This window comes from Periophthalmus magnuspinnatus, chromosome 15 (genome assembly GCF_009829125.3).
Source record: "Periophthalmus magnuspinnatus isolate fPerMag1 chromosome 15, fPerMag1.2.pri, whole genome shotgun sequence".
Classification (NCBI taxonomy): Eukaryota; Metazoa; Chordata; class Actinopteri; order Gobiiformes; family Gobiidae; genus Periophthalmus; species Periophthalmus magnuspinnatus.
The window spans coordinates 12076031-12096447 of NC_047140.1; the positions used below are offsets into that span (position 1 = coordinate 12076031).

The 20417-nt window shown below is 39.5% G+C and overlaps 5 non-coding genes across 5 annotated transcripts; all 5 read right to left on the reverse strand.

Moving 5' to 3' along the window:
* Positions 1–564: 564 nt before the first annotated feature.
* On the reverse strand, positions 565–637 carry trnav-aac (transfer RNA valine (anticodon AAC)). Its single transcript has one exon. It is a non-coding gene; the product is annotated as a tRNA-Val (tRNA).
* Positions 638–824: 187 nt separating this feature from the next.
* On the reverse strand, positions 825–897 carry trnav-cac (transfer RNA valine (anticodon CAC)). The gene has a single exon. It is a non-coding gene; the product is annotated as a tRNA-Val (tRNA).
* Positions 898–2940: 2043 nt separating this feature from the next.
* trnap-ugg (transfer RNA proline (anticodon UGG)) lies at positions 2941–3012 on the reverse strand. Its single transcript has one exon. It is a non-coding gene; the product is annotated as a tRNA-Pro (tRNA).
* Positions 3013–3201: 189 nt separating this feature from the next.
* Positions 3202–3342, reverse strand: LOC117383071 (U4 spliceosomal RNA). Its single transcript, XR_004542388.1, has one exon. It is a non-coding gene; the product is annotated as a U4 spliceosomal RNA (small nuclear RNA).
* Positions 3343–5048: 1706 nt separating this feature from the next.
* Positions 5049–5120, reverse strand: trnam-cau (transfer RNA methionine (anticodon CAU)). The gene has a single exon. It is a non-coding gene; the product is annotated as a tRNA-Met (tRNA).
* Between the last annotated feature and the right edge of the window lie 15297 nt (positions 5121–20417).

Below are 20417 nucleotides of genomic sequence, written 5' to 3' on the forward strand. Positions count from 1 at the left end.
CTGCGCGCAGGCATAGCACACGCCTCTCGGGCTCGCGCTGCCACCGCTCTGCCCCGCTCAGCTCTACTGCCCTGTGACAGAGAGCACGCTCTCGTTGGCAGCTCGCCCCACTGTCTTCCCCGCATGATGCTTTCTAGCCTAGGAATGAAACTTGCCGAAACCTGCCTTTGATGGGTGTGAGGCAAATTTGATGATCACTACACTACGTAAACCACATGCAAGAACCTCTTGTAAGCTACTTCACCAAAGTTAATTTTGATGAAATTTTTCGACACAATGGTTGGAAAAGGGCAGTTGCACTCCTCGTCAGGACTGGTACGGCTGGGAAGGACTGGAAATGATTCTAGAGCTTGGAAATCATGGTTCCACAGCTCATGGTAGTGGTTTTCTGTTGCTTGTGAAGAAGAACAAAAGATTAGCATTGATCTAATCATTGCTGCTGCCAGGTGGACACTATTCATGACAGAAAGGTAGGTGAACTTGCCTAAAACATTTGATGGGTGTGATGCAATCTTATCAACCACTACTGCCAAGTACATGGCAAGGAGTCAACATAGCAGCTTGTGTTTCTGCCTGGTTTCAAACCAGAGACCTTTCGCGTGTTAGGCAAACGTGATAACCACTACACTACAGAAACCACATGTGAGCCATTCACGTAAGTAAGTGCAGCCCTACCATAATCCAGTTTTGAGGATAAAATCATTTTCAGTTCATGATAGTGGTTTTCTGTTGCTTGTGAAGAAGAACAATGAACTAGCACTGATCTCATTGCTGCTGCCAGGTGTACTCTATTCATGTCAGAAAGGTGTCAACATATCAGCCTGTGTTTCTGCCTGGTTTCGAACTAGGGCCCTTTCGCGTGTGAGGTGAACGTGATAACCACTACACTACAGAAACTACATAGAAGCAAATTTATGCAAGTAACTTTAGCCCTACCGTAACCATAACCCTAGTTTTGACACCAACCCGGAGCTAAAGACCTAAAGATCTTACTGTTAAAAGTCCGCTGGACTGCATTACCCATGATGCACCTGTTAATATTGTAGTTCTAGAAAGGCCGTGGCCCGCGAATTCATTGTACCGCATTACAGTGTTAGGAGCGGAGCCTTATGTTTGCAGGTCATCCTACCCAATCTTGTGTGTATGAGTCCTGTGTGCGTTCATGCGATGTAAGTATTGTTTGTAATTGGTTACGAATGCTGCTCCAGGTGCTCCATGTGCAATTACTACATAACAACGCCTCAGTTGTCTCCATCGATGGGCCATCCCATTCCAATAGCTCATATTCTTCACTGCATCTGCCTGTAAATAGCGCATTTACTCATTTTGTACAGTTTTGTCCATTTGTTTATTATTACATTTATACGAACCCTTAAGGTTTACGTAGAAGTTATTTTATTGTGTTAGAGCGCCCCCTGTGGTTCTTTGTGTTATAACATGCCATTTTTCCCTGTTCATTCATTGTATGGCTTAGTGGTGTTTCTGGTTTTGCTAATATACATATATACTTTGTCTCTCAGATAACCACACACACACACACACATATACACACATCTACATGGGGATACACCACCGCAAACTCTGTGTAACAATCAGCCCCTCGATGTCATTTGCTCCCTCCTCCTGAAATAAACATCCCTGAACCATACAAGTGAAGTTTGCCTGTTCCTTCTGACCGAGGACAACTCAGTTGAAGACGGCTCAGTAATCAGTGCATGCCAGATGCACACAGTACCTTACAAAGTGGTCCTTCGAGCCGGATAGTCTTTGGCTGAGTTATCAAGATGGCAACTTCACCACACAAAGTTGAGGCTCCTCAGGATCAGAGTCCACAGCATAGTCCCCGTCCATGCAGGAGCAGGAGGCTTCCGGAATATCTAACAGACTATGAACACGGCCTGCTGGATCCAGAGGTATCGCCTGACTACAGCCCGGATGAAAGGAATAAATGGGAGAAGATGGAGAGTGCTTGGGACAGAGTGCTGACAACGATGCAGGAGATGCAAGTCACCATGAGGGAAACCAGCAGTGCATTATCCAGGCGTGTGGAGAAACTGGAGTGAGATTGTAAGTCCTCCAGCCCTCTCGATCAGCGCAGTGATGCCCCTACACAATGTCGAGCCGCTTCCCTCCCTCTTGCTCTCAAACCAGTTCCACTGACTGTATCGGTACCAGGCCCCAGGCAAAATGCCAGAACTCCCCTGAATCCGTTAAGAGCAGTTGAACCCGCTGCTGTAGGTACGAGCCTTGCCCAGCCTGTATTTCAGTTGGCTCCTCCATCGAGTCCTATAGCACAGCCTACCGTAGCTCCTGGGCACCAGCCGGCCCCTATCCCTATAAGCCCTGTTATTCTACCAGCTGCACTGCCCCCAGGTCCTGCAGTCCAGCCGAGGGTTAATCCAGTGGTCCAGCCTGGGCCACAGCCTACACGTCAGCCCAGTGCCTTTCACCCCTTGCCTCGACCCGCACTGCAGCCTGCTCCTCGGACTGCTCCTCAGCCCAGATCAACATCATTAATTCCGCCCGTGCTTCAGCCTACGTCACTGCCGGTGCCATCACCTGGGGTGAGTCATATTATCCATCCTGGGCATCAACCTGTCACCCAGGTGGACCCGGCTACATCCCAATATTATCCACAACCAGGGGCAGAGGCACAACAGCCTGTTACTTATAACCAGCCATATGTAGCTCCTCCAACTGATGCAGCCAGTCATTACTATTCTACATACCCTTTAGCCTATGTTACCCCACCAGAGCCTGGGCCATATCATCCTCTCCAGATGCTGTAACACAGCCTAACTTAATGGAGATGATGGTAGCATCTTCATATGGCATTCCAGGTCACCTGAAGTCTGAACAAGATTGGAAAGTTGGATTTTAGATGGAATAAAATAATGGAACTGGCAACCTGGAGCAGCTGATAAGAGATAAATAGATACTGGGCTCGTCCGGGATTTGAACCCGGGACCTCTCGCACCCAAAGCGAGAATCATACCCCTAGACCAACGAGCCACAAAATACTAAACTTCAACTGTAGCATGACCAACCATTGACTGACTTTCCTATATTTTTGGTGTACTTTGACAAGATTGTATACACCAAACCTTTCAGTTACAGTTCAGCAGATACAACTGCTTATAACTCAGCATTTGATAAATGGGCAAATGCTATGAGATGTTTAGCTTTATACATAAATACCAGTCTCCTCAGAGACTGTCAAAAATTGCCATATCCGACTATTTTTCAAGTCATCCAGGCGGGGTATTGGGTAAAGTTTTCAACTAGCAATAATCGCGCCTCGGATAGACCTCATAGGCTACGATACTGCCACTGCGCAAAGCTAAAATTTGTTTGGAGCTAAAATTGGCTGGCCTTGGTTTTCCTCACTTCCTGGTCATGGTAGGTTAATTGTACGCGGAGCAAACCTTTGACTAAGCATTGGCTGAGAGAAGAGGGCGACTTTGAAAAATGATTGCCTATAACCAGTGTTGGGAATAACGGAGTTACATTATAACGGCGTTACTAACTGCATTACTTTTTCACTAACGGAGTAATCTAACTAATTACTTTTCCCAGCGTCCTAACGCCGTTACCGTTACTGACTATAAAATGTGGCGCGTTACTTTTAATTCAGTTCACTCTTCTCTTCATCAGAGTCTCTCAGCCGAGGAGCTGCAACGCGGCTCGGGGTGAGACAAAAGGCTTGTTTGAGATGAGGCGGGTGCAGATACTATCGCCGTTGATCGGTGCGCGGTGCATGCCGGTTAGTTTTGTGTCCAAGATGCCACCGACTTGCGCTGACATAACCTGTGCGCCGGTAACGGGAAGTTTTTGAGCAAGGCGAGCGCAGCAGCTCTCCACCGCCAGCGGCCGCCTGCATGGACTACAAATGCTTAATGCATGATGGGAAATGATGTCCTGTCCACACGTGCATCGACAGCTGATTGGATGGATAGATAGATAAATAAAGCAATAGATATGTGTTAGAGGGATTGTGTGAATCTTTTAATGAATGTTAAAGAGTTGGATAAAGTTCAGTTTATGTTAAAATGAGAGTGATTAATATTTGAATACTGGGCAGAGAATTACAGTGTGTGGCCAGAAAAGCTTAAAGGTTTTGTCTTATTTTACATGGTTTACATTTGAATGCCTTAGTTTTGCAATACATTGCAATGATTTTTTTCAGTATTATAATGAAAAAAATATTTGAAGTACAGTTGTCTGAAATTGCTTGACATGTTGATTTATTTGCATTTCAAATAACATTTTTTATATATTTTTTTTTATTTTTGATACATTCTATAATGTACTTGTAAACAAATACAATATAGTGGCAATCTGTTAAAATGAAATAAATGTTAAAGGTTCACATCTGTTGTGTTTTTATTGTTTTAACATAATAAGTAACGGCATAGTTACTTTGCCTAGTAACTAGTTACTTCTCCCAAAAAGTAACTGAGTTACTAACTCAGTTACTTTTTGGGAGAAGTAACTTGTAACTATAACTAATTACATTTTTGAAGTAAGATGCTCAACACTGCCTATAACACTTTGAAAGTTGTTGGTAACATGCTTTTTGAAGCCAGGCTTTGTGAAAACCGCGTCTCCGCATCATTCTGCACCAGCGTCATCACACTGCTACACAAGAAGGACAGCAAATTGGACTTGGAAAATTACAGACCCATCTCACTACTCAACACAGATTACAAAATACTCGCTAAAGTTCTCGCCAACAGTCTTAGATTAGTCATCGCGTCCGTCATCAGCCCGACCCAATCATATAGCATTCCACACCGGGACATCGCTGACAACATTCTCACCAACAAGTACCTCATTAGACACATGCACCACACGGGGTGCCGCCCGTGTGGTGCATGTGTCTCTTTCAGAGATCTTTCACACCTTTACACAAAGGTCTAATAAAATAAAGGGAATGTTATGTTAAACGGTCAAGGTCCACGGTGAATTTAGATTTGGAATATAATTTTATCTTTCAAAATTCCTTTCTATAATGAAAGCCAGCTGTCCAATATCCAAGCAGACAACTTTAGCAGAGGATGGTTTCGATCCATCGACCTCTGGGTTATGGGCCCAGCACGCTTCCGCTGCGCCACTCTGCTCTTCTGAGATTTTGTGTTTGTGTGGAAGTAAAAATCTACTAACATAGAATTAGGAGGTCAGGGTCTTCTGCATTAAATACATGTGGGCAAAAGGGGGAGCAACGAGAAAAGGAGTGCCTACCAGGTAAACACACCTGCAGCACAGGCCTCAACAGCCGTCTTACCACATATAAGAAACATCTCCAGTCCCACATCTGAAGAGGCCAATTTAGCTGAGGATTGTTTTGACCCATCAACCTCTGGGTTGCATGCCCGCACACTTCCATTGATTACATTTTTGGGCAATATGCACACCTGTCCGACAAAATCAGACTTAAAATTTGTAATCATAAATCTGTTTTAATCCTATAGTGTTGGATGCTATCGTCTTCGATAGAGCATGGTTGCGGACTTTCCATTACCCTAAGTCCCCAACCAATTGTGCAATCATGTAAATTCAAACGGCATCTCAAAGCAGAGGCATGGGGTTCTTTGAATATTTTATTGTCATTACGGTAACGTACTTACGTTGTCCCTAGAAAATGACGAATCACAGTGCAGGTCCTGGGGCGAATTTTCCCAGTTGTTTATTTGATGCGTCAAAAGAAAAATACTAATGGATATGTAAAATAGAGGTAGTTGTGAGAAAAAAATGTAGTATATTATGTCACTTCCTTGAACATGATTTTTATGGCTAAAAAAGAATAAAAGTCTAGGCGAGCTACACTGGTCTATAATGTACTAAGAGTTAAGAAATCATCCACTTGGATGAAGCGTATATGTAATTTTACTACACGAAGATTGCTGGTCTGTTATAAAATCTTCAGGGAATCAGATGGGGCTCGAACCCACAATCCATTTTAGGATTACATGCCAGCACACTTCCGCTGTTGGAGCTTGGAGGCACGTATCCAGTGGGTATTCTTTGGTTCCTACGTGGAACTTCGCTACTTGGAAAAAGGGCTTTAGAACAGAGCAGTAGAGTTCAGAGATCACTCATTAACAGCTCTAGTTCAGTCAGTAAGGAGCTCTATATGTCTGTAATGGTGCATCTGCTCCACTAGATGGCAGCAGACCAACACATTTTATTATCTGGTAAAGCACAACATCTGCAATTTAAGACTTGCAGCTTACAGCTTACAGGTGCAGTGTGGACCAAAAGAAGGAATGTAGACATAGTAATGCCATACTGTGATCAATTATAGGCCATCTCCATGGAGAAATGCATATGTAAAATCTATCAAAAGGTGCTTTATTCTTCTGGACTCCTTTCCCTTTGTGCACTGATTCTGATTCAATTCTGTTAATTTTTAAGAGTATATTTCATCTTTAAAGTGTTTATGACAGATTTGACTACTGTTTTCACAAAAATATAGTCAACAATATTATTTGTATTTATTTTATTTTATTTTTTTCTAGTTTAATCTACTTTAATTTTAGTGAAAGTTATAATTTTACTCACAGGTTGGATGTGGGCAGCCGATATGACATACACAGAAGCCTTTTCAGTCCTAGCAAGCATAATATTAAAAATGGACAAAGCCTATTTACATAATAGTTATGATAAAACTAATAAAACACAATTATTTATGCTAGAAAAATGTCTCCATTTTGGATACAATTTTTGGTGTTGATGACATAGGTCGAGGGATTCTGTTTTAGAACTCAGAGATACTTTCTATATATTTAACACAGGTACTATCCCACCAAACCAATTCAGAATTAGAAAACCATGAAAACCTGTCAAATGCACTTTAAATGTTCAAAAGATTAACTTAAAATGCTTACACTAGATGGCAGGATAGAATCACTTTTCTTTCTTTGGAGTGATGAGGGGATTGTCAACACAACAAGAGCTAGTGTAAGCAGAGACTCTGCTTAAGACAATTACTTACCAGAAACATGGAAAATGAATTTTATTAACATGTAACATATGCCAATAGGCTTGAAACCTTTATTATTATTATAATTATTATTATTATTATTATTTTACTTTTTAAATGTGTGGTTGGACAGGAGATACCCTGCTGTCCAATGTCTGGTTCCTCTTCCTCAAACCTATGTTCTTGGTTCAGATCAACTGTTTCTCCTGGAGTTCAGCCAGCTTCTGCACAAACACAAATAGAAATACAAGCAACAATGCATTTCCAATTAGTCTGACTTGTGTTTAAAGGCACACTCCAACTTTTATAGTGGAGTGTTTTCACAGAGCTCAACAGTCCCAACCCACTTCGAAGTCCGCTCTGGTTCCAGAGGTAAATTTTCCATAAATTTTCCCACTAGACTTTTTCAAAAATTCAAATAATGTCTAAAAAGTCTGAGAACTACTGGCTTAGGACAATCCATAGTATGGCAATAAACGTATGGAGACAAACAGGTGAATGTAACCAGGCCAAGGTAAAGGTTAGATCTGTGGAGAGGTCACTGCTCACTGTAAGAATCCATAATAGATATGTTTAATACAATTCCGTGGAACATTCCATCAGTCCATCCATTTTCATCCGCTTATCCGGGGCTGGGTCGTGGGGGCAGCAGTCTAAGCAGGTACTCCCAGCAATGTTCCCTCTAATTTTTCACGAGTTTGAGCAAACACACAAACTCCCTGAGCGGTCCCATGGACCACTGTGAGCGACATCAGACGTGCGCACTGTGGTCATGCTGCATCGCATCCATCCAAGTTAAATGGTTTATTAAAAGAATCAAATTACCACATTTACATTTCTGTTATAAGACTTTTAATTAAGTGCTTTAGCCACTTATACAATGAAAATGACAAAAATCTTGTTCATGACCTGTGTAGTATGTTAATGCTATTGGAAGTATAAATATTTAATTTTAACTATGGCAAAACATGAGCTTCCAACCAAACCAAGACAACTGTAAACTCCAATGCTGAAAACACACTTAACATATTTATAATAAAGCTCTGACTTGTATTATGAGTATAAGCAGTTGTGTGAAGCTTTGTGCACTGAGTGAGATTGTCCTACTGTGTCTGGGAGACAGTCCGTTAATTCTTTTTCAGTATATGACACGATCATTTCACGATGATTTTTACAACTCATAAACTAGTGACAGTCAATGACCAACACACACTGAGAGGAATCTGTATCTGCACAGCTGCTCTACTACTACATTTACGTATCATATCAAAACAAAATATATGTGTATTTGTACATAAAATATATTCAAAACAAGTGGTATAGGTCAAAATAAATATATATTTACAAACCACACACTACAAACAGTGTGACAGTCATTCTGTGACAGAGGTTGGAGGATCGAGTCCCGCTCGGACCAACTTCTGTCATTGTGTCCTTAGGCAAGACAATTTGCCCAAGTGGTGTGTGTGTGATGATTGGTGGTGGTCGGGGGGTGCAGATTGGCATTAGCTAATGCTAATGATTACACATAATACACATTTGACCCACAATTAAGTCAATAGCAGAATAAACCACACTTACCGATCAGGAACAGCATCCAGTCCATCAAAACATAAGGTCCTCTGCTCCTGAGTCCATCATGAGATCTTCACTTGGTTCCATGAACCGCTCCGGGTCCAAGATGCCTCTAGTTTAACTTGTACAAACATCCACAGTGTCCTCGGTCGCGTACTTCCTTTGTTTTGTCCGTTTCGTCATGTTTAAAACGCAAAACTGCTGCAAAACAGTGCGTAAAATTACGCAATTACGTGTGCGTAATTTTACGCGCGGATCTTTGCCCGAGGGTGGGCCGCTGGAACATTAAGGGGTTAAACTGCACTTAGAATCATTAGCGAGTTTTCGCTCTATGTCGGCCACATCGGCTAAAACACTGGGAGCGGCGCATAAGGACGCCTGTCAATGACGCTGATAAACTGCGCAAATACGTTTGTGAATCACATAATTGGCTGGAGCAGCTCGTCCCCGGTCACACTCACTGACTCACATTGAAAAATTGTGCAGAATGAATTGTTGTGTGTTTATTTTATTTTTCAATTCCGGTTCAATTTTTTTTTTGTCACCTATAACGTCATATTTACCAATTGATATTCAAAAGGAAAGATTAATTCCTTACGTCATTCAATTTAAACAGAAATAAACGCCTGTGACTGTGAATGAAACACGTGAAAAATGTTTACAAAAAGATAAAAAGATAAAAGAATAATTGGTAAGCAGCACACCAGATGAAATAAGATCAGGTTTATTCTTAACAAAGAATGCTCCTTGCCTGTTTGTTGTTTGGGTCTTTGCATTGTATACCTCTAAATATATTTTTAGAGGTTTTATTTCTTTGAAGTGCCATGAAAAGATGCATCCTTCAGTCATTCAGCGACCCAAATCCTAGTCGTTTTACACTGTGAAAACCATGTCGGGTGCTGGTACGGAGAACATCCAAGCCATCAATGCCTCCGTGCCAGCGCCGTGCCAGGCAGAGACAAGAGGTCAAATGGAGGGCCCGGCAAGTCCCACTACAGCGAGAAGTGGCATTAGGATGAAACATATCAAGATCAGGCAGAGTTTCACTGGATGACTGAACGATGCGCTGGGATCATGTGTTCTTAAATCAAAGACAGCAAAGCGCTCTACTGTTATTTTGTTCATCTGTTTTGCTCTAAAAGAAGGATTTAACTTATTTGCTGGGATAGTAATGGAAAATTGTAAACTTATGGATGGGAGGTGGGTATCAAGTCTTAATATAATGCATTCAGCAGTTTTATTTTATTTAATTTTTTTAAGAATATCTTTTTTGTGTTGGCTGCCTATCAGTTAAGTATAGTTCAGGGCACCGCTTAAACCACAAACAGGATCTGTCTGCACAGTGTCTCTCACCACAGCAAATAATAATAATAATAATAATAATAATAATAATAATAATAATAATAATAATAATAATAATAATAATAATAATAATAATAAGTATAGTATTATAAAATGAAATCAATGTTTAGGCTATTTTCAAGAATATTGTTATTGCTTTTTGCTCTTTCTTTCTAGAACTATTTAATTAATTTAGTTTTAATGTAAAAGTGCTTGGTCTACTCAGTAGATGAATTCATTTGTTGGGTTAATTCATTCTCCTCAGTTTAGCAACTATAACCTACCCCAGAATGACTGCATACAAACCTTCTGTATCCTGATCATATTTATTCCATTCTAGGACATGTATCTGTGCAGGTGGCCACAGCACTACAGGACATCAGAGCAGGTGTCTGCACAGCTGTCAGCTGGGCCTACTGGAGCAAAGTACAATCCATCAGTAGGCTATTTACAGGGATCTTAGTTAGATTGAAAAAAAGGATAAACAGGTCTATTAGAAATCTGACACATGTATCAATTTTGGCCTGGATATTTTAGACTAGTGGACTTTGAACAGAGAGGGACATTCAGCAAATTGTCAAAGAGAGTCTGCTGCCCCGACATTGAGACAGGTCGGCCTACGATGCATGTAAAAGGAGCTATAGATCATATTTGACAGGCTGTAGGTTATATACACTGGTGGAACTTAACAAAGTAAACATAGTAAAGTATTGTACTTTTAGGTATCTGTACTTTACTTAAGAAAAGTTTAAAGTAGATACTTTTTACTTTTACTTCACTTCATTTTATAGCAGTATCTGTACTTTCTACTCCATTACATTTTTTAACTGGACTGAAAAGTAAAAGTATTCTTATTATTGTTTGAGCCCTGCTGAAAAGGCTGAGGGTTTATTTTTAACAGGTTCATAGTTTGAGCAAACAAAGATATACAAATAAAAACAACTAGATTCAGTAGTTTCTATTGAGCAAAATTCAGCACAAATCGTTATCAAAGTCAATACATTTGAAACCTTACAGGACCTCAAAATATGAGCAAACTTACTTCTTACTCTTTAAGTACATCTGAAACAGGTACTTTCTTTGCTCCTGTATGTGAACTTTTACTTAATTAACAAAATAGAGTATTTCATCCAACCCGGTTATAGGTCACGCAAAGATGCGCGCGTGCTGACGTCAGTGCGCACATGCGTCCTGTTTTTGTTGTGGTTGTTGTTGCCAAGCGCCTCACTGCAAACTTTGCAAACCTCGGCTGCGCCAAAACCTGCACTTGTGAACTTCATTTGACGATTTCATCGGAAAATACATCACTTTGGGACCCAGACTTCACCCACACTTCTACTGACCGCCTCCTGACTCTGACTGCGAGACTTCTGGGAGAAAAACACGTGAGGTTTGTGACTTTCCATATTCACGTTAGTCCTTATGGCAGAGGTGTTCATTACGTCCATCGCGAAGGCATTTTGGGTAGACCACGTCCCGTCATCCATCCAGTCACACGACTAATATACAGGACAACAGTCATACAAACCTTCAGTCAGATTACACCTGACCGTAGGTCACATCATGGGCGCTGCACACGCATAAACAAGCGCGAGTTAGTTTAACCCTATAGCGTCGGATCCTATCGTCGCCGATAGAGCGCGGTTGCGGACTTTTCAGCAGCGTAACTCCGCAACCAGTCGTGCTCTCATGTAAATTCAAACGGCGTCTCAAAGCGGAGACATGGGGCTATCTAAATATTTTACCATCATTACAGTAATCTGCCTCTGTTGTCCCTCGAAGGTGAAGAATGAGAGCGCGGGGCTGCAGGGATTTTCCCAATCATTTATTCGATGCGTAAAGGCAAGGCAAGTTTATTTGTATAGCACAATTCGTACACAAAGTAATTCAAAGTGCTTTACAGAATAAGAAGGACGTTAAAATCACACAAATAAAAACATGAATAATCACAAATAATCATCATAAATCATCGTAAAAGAAAAAATACGGATGGATGTGTAAAATAGAAGTAGTTGTGTGAAAAAATGGCGTAAATTCTGATACTTCGTTTAACATGATTTTTTATGGCTATAAAAAAAAAGACAAAACCGTAATCAATATGATTAGCTCTGTTATCGCTTTCAAACGAAAAATGCAATTTTACTCCTGGCTGTCAGAAGCTACTTCCCGAACTATGCATCCCTCACTCATCCCATTCAGTGTCATCAGAGCAGTAATCATCATTCAAGTAATTATGAACATGTAAGAGGTTCAGTTGTGTTGTGTAGTATTATCTCATGACGTTGTGCAAGGTACATCAAAATGCACTGTACATGTAAGAATTCATAATACATTTACAAATAAATATATGTTTAACATTTTTGTATTAGGTGGTAGATCTTTCAGACGCGATCAGTGTGTGTGAGTTTATGATTTCCGTTTCATACAAAATGAAAATGATTAGGCTGTGTGTATAGGCCACAGAGGCTGGGAGTACTCAGTACTCAAATACAGTACCATATTTACTCTAGTAACTTTTTAAAAAAATTGTAGTTATTTCACAGTGCTTTTCTAGCAGCATACTTTTACTTGAGTAATAGCTTATTATTGGAGTAACAGTACTCTTACTTGAGTAAAAGTTTTGGCTACTTTCTCTTCTCACTGTGAGTAAGATTACAAGTTTTTGTTGACAATACAGTACTACATTGTTTGAACATTTGTGTTTCTTGCAATATGCCTCCAGATGTTATTTCATTTTGCTAATTTTTATGGTCTGTCATTTGAAAATACCAGATTTTGTGCATTATTCAATATTTTGTCCTTTCAAAAAAACTATTAACCTTCTGGACTTAACGTTAGACTACCAGAAGACCATACATTTTCACCTACTGCTTTTTGCATTGTTGCCTTTCAGTGGCTGAGAATAAAGTGTTGTACACACTTTGTGTCAAATGAATGTGTATGTTGAAATAGAGATGCACTCACTAATTGGGTACCTCTGTGCATAAAAGCATTGTAACATGTGTAACATGTCTTCGCTCTACAAATATAGTTGACCTTAAAACATGACAAATTCACTTTATTAGTTCAGAGTAATACATAAGTTACATAAATCAATCAAAATACTGTTGATCAAAACCACTGTTGATCTAGTACTGCAGACACTGTGAGGCCAAGCATATATATATATATATATATATATATATAGATATATATATATATATATATATAGTGAGGCAAATAAGTATTTGAACACCTTGTGATTTTGCAAGTTCTCCCACTTAGGCTGTCATTTCTCAGCGACAGCCCAGAAACTTTACTGATCTAGAGAAGATCTGTGTGGAGGAGTGGGCCAAAATCCCTCCTGCAGTGTGTGCAAACGTGGTGAAAAACTACAGGAAATGTTTGACCTCTGTAATTGCAAACAAAGGCTACTGTACCAAATATTAGCACTGATTTTCTTAGGTGTTCAAATACTTATTTGCAGCAGTAACATACAAATACATTATTTAAAAAAATCATACAATGTGATTTCCAGATTTTTTTTGATTATGTCTCTCACAGTGGACATGCACCTAAGATGAACATTTCAGACCCCTCCATTTGCTGTATTCTTGTATGTGAGCCCTGTTTCATCAATGTCTGACACAAATGTTTCTCTCCACAGATCTGTGTGAGCCAAAACCCAGACCTCCTGCTCAGGTCCAGACCTCCTGCACAGGTCCAGACCTCCTGCACAGGTCCAGACCTCCTGCTCAGGTCCAGACCTCCTGCACAGGTCCAGACCTCCTGCACAGGTCCAGACCTCCTGCACAGGTCCAGACCTCCTGCACAGGTCCTCATATCTGGAGCTAAGTCCTCACACACTCATGGACATAGTCGTATACACATTTAGGCAAACACACACCTACATAAGCACACACATATACACTCACCCACTCATGCAAACACACACACTGCCTCCTTCTTTCACTGCTCCTGCTATGCCCACCTTTGCTGCTCCTTCTGTGCCTCTCCCTCCTGCTATCCCCCTCGCTGCTCCTGCTACCCCCATCCCTGCTCCTCCTGCTAGCCCCCTCCCTGCTGCGCCCCTCCCTGCTGCTCCTTCTATGCCTCTCCCTGCTGCTCCTGCTATTCCCCTCCCTGCTCCTTGTGCTATGCCGCTCCCTGCTCCTCCTGCTATCCCCCTCCCTGCTGCTCCTGCTATTCCTCTCCCTGCTCCTCCTGCTAAGCGCCGCAATGTTCCTCTTCTTCTCCCTGCTCGTCTTGCCATGGCCCGCACTGTTCCCTTTGCTAAGCCCTGCGTTGCTCCTCCTGCTACTACTGCTGTGCCCCGCCCTGTTCCTCTTGCTAAGCCTCTCCCTACTGCTCCTGCTCTGCCACTCCTTACTTCTCATTCTCTCTCTGACCCTGCTCCTCCTGCTTTGCCCTACTCTGCTCCTCGTTGGCGGCTCAGGCTCCCCCCTGCTCCTCCAACTAGGAGACCAAAGTACCCCTTTCCTGCTCGACCTAAGCTCATCATTCCTACTCGTGTAAATTCTCTCGCTGCTCCTCTTGTTGAGTTCCTCACTCCTCCTCCTCCTCCTCCTCCTCCTCCCCCTCCTCCTCTTAAGCCTTTCTTGGATCCTCTTCCTATGCCCCTCTTTCCCTCTATCGCTAGGCGTGCAAAGCTACCCTCTGCTCCTCCTACTGTGTCCTTCTTTGCTCCTTTTGCTAAGCCCCGCCCTGCTCCTCTTGCTAAGCCCCGCCCTGCTCCTCTTGCTAAGCTCCACCCTGCTCCTCTTGCTAAGCCCTGCCCTGCTCCTCTTGCTAAGCTCCACCCTGCTCCTCTTGCTAAGCCCCGCCCTGCTCCTCTTGCTAAGTCCCTTCCTATTCGTCACCCTGTTCCTTTTGCTAAACCCCGCATTGCTCCTCCTGCTAAGTCCCTCTTTGCTCCTTTTGCTGCTGCTATTGCCAGGCCCTTCAGACCATTCATCTCCCATGTTCTATCAGTGTTGTGTGTTTTAGTTATCATTGTGTTATTTCTGTTGTAAATCGATTGTAAATAGTGTGATTGTTGTGTTTTAGTGTGAAACAAAAAACAAAAAAACACAAAAAAAAAAATTTTTTTTAGAAATCTGCCAAAATATGACAGATGTTTATTATAGTGTTGTGTGTTTTAGTTATCATTGTGTTATTTCTGTTGTAAATCGATTGTAAATAGTGTGATTCTTGTGTTTTAGTGTGAAACAAAAAACAAAAAAACACAACAAAAAAAATTTTTTTTAGAAATCTGCCAAAATATGACAGATGTTTAGTATAGTGTTGTGTGTTTTAGTTATCATTGTGTTATTTCTGTTGTAAATCGATTGTAAATAGTGTGATTCTTGTGTTTTAGTGTGAAACAAAAAAAACTAAAAAAATATATATTTTTTTTAGAAATCTGCCAAAATATGACAGATGTTTAGTATAGTGCTGTGTGTTTTAGTTATCATTGTGTTATTTCTGTTGTAAATAGTGTGGTTCTTGTGCTTTAGTGTTAAACAAACAAAAAAAACAACATAAATATGATGGTAAGGATCAGATATTGTGTTTTCTGCTCCTCCTCTTCTTGTGTTTGTTCTTACAGAACTGGTGGTGACGAGGGCTCCTCCTGCAGCAGACCAGACCAAGCTCCCCCATGCAGAGATGGAGAAAGACGGATGGCCCAAAACAAAAAAACAAAAAAAAAAGAAATATCGATCAACTTACAACAAAAAATTACTTTAATAACATTGTTTTTTAATCTGTAACAGAAAATACGTAAAACGCATCAATTTCCCTAAAATTCATAAACAATATAATCCTCATTTAAACTATAGATATTTTTTAACCAACTGATTATCGATACTGAAAAAATATATATAATAAAATTAAATAAATATCAAAATAATACATTTAAATTAAATATCAAGCTAAAACATTCAAATTAAATAAATGTCAAAATAATACATTAAAATTAAATATCAAGCTAAAACTTTCAAATTAAATAAATATCAAAATAATACATTTAAATTAAATATCAAGCTAAAACATTCAAATTAAATAAATGTCAAAATAATACATTAAAATTAAATATCAAGCTAAAACTTTCAAATTAAATAAATATCAAAATAATACATTTAAATTAAATATCAAGCTAAAACATTCAAATTAAATAAATGTCAAAATAATACAATAAAATCAATAAACTTTTAAATTAAATGAAATTGTGTTTGTTTTTTGTGAGTTTTGCCAAATGCCATTTGAGAGAATAAATTAAGTTACTTAAAATAAAGTTCACAGTTTTTGTCCTTTGTGTTCAATGCACTTTGTTCAGTGGAATATTTCTTGTGAAATATATAGAAAAGTTACAAACTACATTAACTTCCATTACCTGGTTTTCCTGATTAAGAATCACTGTTGTATCATTTGTGTACACTGCACATAAGGCCTTTATGTGTGGAGTTTGCATGTTTCTCCTTGTGTCTTGGTGGGTTTCAATGAGCAACACACTAAACTTTGAGGTGAGTTTTCCTTGTGTTCAAAATGATAAGTGACCAATGACCAACTTTGTTTCACGTGTCACTGAAATAAACAAATCGGATTGCAAAGTAGCCTAGTGTCTGGCTCGAAGCATGATGAGGGAGTGGTGCCCAGACCGATATCCTGTTTAAAAATACAGAGGTGTATAGTGTGGATTTGCCAGGTGACTAGTTAATAGTAATTCCATAGTTTGCACAACACCCTTGAGGTCATCACTCACTACTCTGGCATGTGTCCTCTTTTGTTAGAGGTGGTTAATTTACCAAGGATACACATGTTACATTATCCATAATGCACCAAAATAATTTAGAAGAAAAAAGAGGCATATATATTGCCATTGAATATATTTAAGTTTGATTAAATAGGCTAAAACCTAAAACAAGGTGAGGTAAATAGGAAAAAAAAATCTTAAATTTTGTTATATCAATTTGAAACTTTTTCTTGTTTACTTAACCTACATAATTACAAGCTTTTCATCAGTTAATATTTTCCCATAAAATACATAGGCTACATAAATAATCCCAATAATCTTAAATAAAAAATAAAAAAGATCCTGATAGGAATATATCCCTTTATTTTGTCGACATAGGCCTATTAGGAATGCACAAATGTGCCCTGTGTTTCCATGGAGATTGGCATGAACGAAGTGTGCATCCAAGCACACTTTGCGCACTGCTATATCCCATCATGCACCGCACATGACTTCTTCTATGGGAGAAACAAGGTATATTTTCTTGAAGTTATGTAATACTAGCTACAATTGGGAAGAAATCACCTATAACATCATATTTGCCAATTGATATTCAAAAGGAAAGATTAATTCCTTACGTCATTCAATTTAAACAGAAATAAACGCCTGTGACTGTGAATGAAACACGTGAAAAATGTTTACAAAAAGATAAAAAGATTAAAGAATAATTGGTAAGCAGCACACCAGATGAAATAAGATCAGGTTTATTCTTAACAAAGAATGCTCCTTGCCTGTTTGTTGTTTGGGTCTTTGCATTGTATACCTCTAAATATATTTTTAGAGGTTTTATTTCTTTGAAGTGCCATGAAAAGATGCATCCTTCAGTCATTCAGCGACCCAAATCCTAGTCGTTTTCCACTGTGAAAACCATGTCGGGTGCTGGTACGGAGAACATCCAAGCCATCAATGCCTCCGTGCCAGCGCCGTGCCAGGCAGAGACAAGAGGTCAAATGGAGGGCCCGGCAAGTCCCACTACAGCGAGAAGTGGCATTAGGATGAAACATATCAAGATCAGGCAGAGTTACACTGGATGACTGAACGATGCGCTGGGATCATGTGTTCTTAAATCAAAGACAGCAAAGCGCTCTACTGTTATTTTGTTCATCTGTTTTGCTCTAAAAGAAGGATTTAACTTATTTGCTGGGATAGTAATGGAAAATTGTAAACTTATGGATGGGAGGTGGGTATCAAGTCTTAATATAATGCATTCAGCAGTTTTATTTTATTTAATTTTTTTAAGAATATCTTTTTTGTGTTGGCTGCCTATCAGTTAAGTATAGTTCAGGGCACCGCTTAAACCACAAACAGGATCTGTCTGCACAGTGTCTCTCACCACAGCAAATAATAATAATAATAATAATAATAATAATAATAATAATAATAATAATAATAATAATAATAATAATAATATTACCACCCCACTCACTAGGCTTTAAACGTACCTTATATAAACTAAGTCCCAGTAATGTCTGTTACCTGTGTATCTGTCAACTATTCATTACAATTTTGTCAGCTTTTCCATTTAAAGTTAACTTGACTGTGACTCTTTTTACTCATCATTCACCCCTCCTTCAAACCTATAACTGGCCCAGTATTTTATTTTCCTTTGCCTAATCACACAGGCGCTACAAGTGGGTTATGAGTAATCAAACATGTGACCACTAATTAGACAGTTTACATTGTCTTGACCTTGCACTAGTAGAAGCACTAATATAAGTGTGTGTATACATTGACTGTGAGTTTAATGAACTAGATGCACCAAAGCACTTTAAGATTAGGATTAAGTCAATTTACTTTTCTGCGATGTATGTACCATGTCTTATAAACGACTCTTTAAATTGATGGAGAAAAAGAGATAATCTTGTGAACAATTCTTTAAAGTGCACAGATCCTGAAGATTTGGATCCTTTAAAAGAGAAATTTTTCATACATCACTAGCTACACATGTGCTTTAAAACTACAAACTGAAGTTGGACTATATCAACCATGTCCCGAAAACTATGTCCTAGATGCAGGGACGTCCCATGTTAAAACACCAGCACCTAGTCGCTGTTTGTTGTTTATCACTACGGCAAAGGACATCAGTTTGCATGGTTACAGACGGCATTACATCATTTTAGGCCAATAATACTTAATATATATGGGGACATGAGGATTATTATTATGTGAAGTCGCTGTACCTGAGTTTTACTTTTAAAAATGTGAAAAATAACTGGTTCATTTTAGACAGTTTGCAGTGGCCCAGAGTTATTTCTCATTTACTTTTATGGATAAGTTTATAAGTGCTTCTCCCAGTTCTCAGAGACCAGAGTGGAGTTTTGCTGTCACTGTATAACTAACAACAACTAGCATGCTAACAGTGCACAACCTGATATTAGCCTCTTACTACCTAAGCCTATTTTGAAGACAAATGTTCAAAAAATGTATATCCATATATAAACTGGTCTATTTCAGCAACCCCAAGGTGGATTTGAATGATTTTTGTGCCATTGTAAAGGGATCATTGGGCAGAATAATTTGATATGTCATTTATCCATGTATGTGTTACTGATAAAGAGAAAATTAGGATGAAACACAGCAAAAATTTAGATTTTTTTTGCTTCGCCTAAAAAAAAAACATGTTTTATGATGAATAACTCTTTGGAATGTTGCTAACATAGCCTTTTTATTTCATAAAATAGAAACCAAACATGTAAACATTATCTCTGCAAAGGTTGAAACTGATTAGATGAAGCAGATCAAAATAAGAGAGATTTTAATACAGGTATGTCAGGCGAGGTGTCCATTTTGGCACCATTTGGCACCATTTGGCACACATAGTGCCATTTGCATTTCTGTCATGTAAAAGTTATATATTTCATTTTTATATCACTAATGGTGTTCAGTAGACCTAAAGAAAACATTTTTTGGCATTTTTAATTTTTTTGTATTAAATTAATAATTATTAATTAATAATTATAATAAATATATGTGTATATAAATGTTTCCCCTACAAATAAAATGACCGCATAAAGCATTTGAATGATTTTTTAGAGATGAATTTAGTGAAAAAAGCAAATCTAAGTTTGTCCGGTGCGCTCTGTGTCCTGTGCGTCAAGGCGCTGTTACGCACACAAGCGTGCTTACTGTACGCGAGGACTTTACTCCCCAGCGGATTGGTCAATATGCATGAGTGACACCTCTCTGGAATCGTGAAAGCCAATAGAATAAGGCTATGACTTGCAATACAAGATTGACAACACAGCCAGCCAACCAGAAGGGGAAAAAGAAAGCCACGTGAAAGTGCCATGCTCCTCCATTGGTTTACAGTAAGCGCTCGGTATGACCTATATATCACTATTGTACCGCCCAGAGTGGCGGAAGTGACGGACAACAGCCGGGGCTAACAGGAAATAGCGTTTATTTACAAATGGAATAAACTTTTCACGGCAAGACGACAAAGGTAAGATAATTTTTACTAATGTGGTTTTGAAAAGCAATGTTTTGTGATCTGATGCGCTGGCTTATATCTCCGCGATGCTTTGGTGTACAGTGCTTATATGTTTGGAATCGGTAGAGTCTCTGCTTTCATTTGAGCGGTTCTTTGTGTGGCTAGCGTGAAGTACAGCTGTTGTGGAGCCGTAAATGCGGCGAGTGGTTTGGCCAAACTAAGTTTGGAGGATTTAGTTTTGCGGTGTTCTCTTGGGTGTCGTCTGAGTTGTGTTTGTGGACGGTGAAAATAGTTTACATAGCCTTGTAGCGCTAGCG